The following is a 1,677-nucleotide window of genomic DNA, read 5'->3' on the forward strand; positions in this document are numbered from 1 at the left end:
TTCTGGACTCTCTCTGACTGGCAGAGGACTTGGTTCAGAGCAGCGCTATGTTACGCTAACCTGTGATAACACTGGTCCGAGAGTCAGGAGTCACAGTCAGCTGAGAATCTCTCAGTCACTCACACACGCGAATTCAATTTTGAGTGGAATTACTCCAGATTCTCAGTTGTGTCCCCGGCAGTGTAAGGTACTTCTAGGGAGATCATCATGGTCGCTTCTGAACACTGACGATAACACTTTGTGCTGTTCTGACACCTTGCGTATGAAGATCTCAACGACTACTCAAACTAATCTTAATAAATGAAGCTGCACTGCAGCCCTGTGAGAGAGGAAGTGTTACTGTCCCGTATTTACATATGGGAACTGAGGCACAGCTTGTTATTTTTGCAGTTTACTTTTAGTTCCTCCATCTCCAAACAGTTATTCCACCTTGTCAGTTACAGTGCTAAAGCTGCAGATCATGAGCCAGTAAAGGGCAAGCCACAATGCCACATAGTAATACCTCTGCGTCCTGCTTCTACTAGTATGCTGAGTAATTGCACTTTACCTTTGTTTAATTGCAAAAAAAATGATTTCTTCCCATTGCAGAGAACTCACATCTCTGAGCTCACCAGGCCTTCACTTCTGGACAACAAGGCTTTGGGAGTAACTTTTTCTGTTTAGCCCCAGATGGTATCACACTCCCCGTGTCCAAATAGGGTGACCAGATGTCCCAATTTTATAGGGACAGTCCCGATTTTGGGGTCTTTTTCTTATATAGGCACCTATTACCCCCCACCCCCTGTCCCGATTTTTCACATTTGCTGTCTGGTCGCCCTATGTCCAAATAATACAGTCCTAAAAAACAGTGACGCTGAATAACAGTGCGTATAACTGGTTCCCAGAATTAAACCAGGAAATAGGATCTATTCTTTTTGTTTGCAACTTAAATTATGAAGCAACTGCTTTAAGGGAGAAATTTAAGTTATCTTCATTTTAAAATGTCTTCATTTTTAACCTTTTCTTGGAGTGTGTGTCATGAACTTTTATTAGTTTTCTTAATGCAATTGAATAATAATAATGAATAATAGATAAAAGACTTTAGAAGAAATAGAAGAGATGGGAAGGGAACAGTTTGTTCTATGGTACAAAAGGCTTGGAAGGATTAGCTTTTTATCAGTAATTGTTGATAAAAATCAATTTCATCATACCCACACAAACCGAAAATAATATTTCCATCAGTAATCATCAAAATTTACAGATTGGCAAACAAGAAAAATACTGCTTGAGACCTTACTAGACTTTGATTTAAGGATTTTACTTTGTATATTTTTACTCGTAATTTTGATCATTTGTGTTTTAACGGTTATAAAGCTTTAACTTCTTGAATCTCAAAATCTACTGTCATTAAATAATTATTGTTTGACCCCATGTGATGGGGTGTCCATGGGGATTTCCAGACAGGACTGGAAGGCGTTAAGGTGGCCAGATAGGCCTATTAGCTCACAGACTCATAGACTTTCAGGATGCACCTGAAGGAAGAGCCAGGGAGCAGGGAAGTGATTGCAAGCAGGTTCAGCTGTGTACGAATAGGCAGGGCCTATAAAGCCAGGAAGCTGGCAACAGACAGGGGAAACTGCTGGGAAAGGGCAGTCACTCCCTGGGAAGAGGGAGGAGGGTTTGGAGGTGGTACACTTA

Source organism: Chrysemys picta, chromosome 11 (assembly GCF_011386835.1).
Source record: "Chrysemys picta bellii isolate R12L10 chromosome 11, ASM1138683v2, whole genome shotgun sequence".
NCBI classification, from domain to species: domain Eukaryota; kingdom Metazoa; phylum Chordata; order Testudines; family Emydidae; genus Chrysemys; species Chrysemys picta.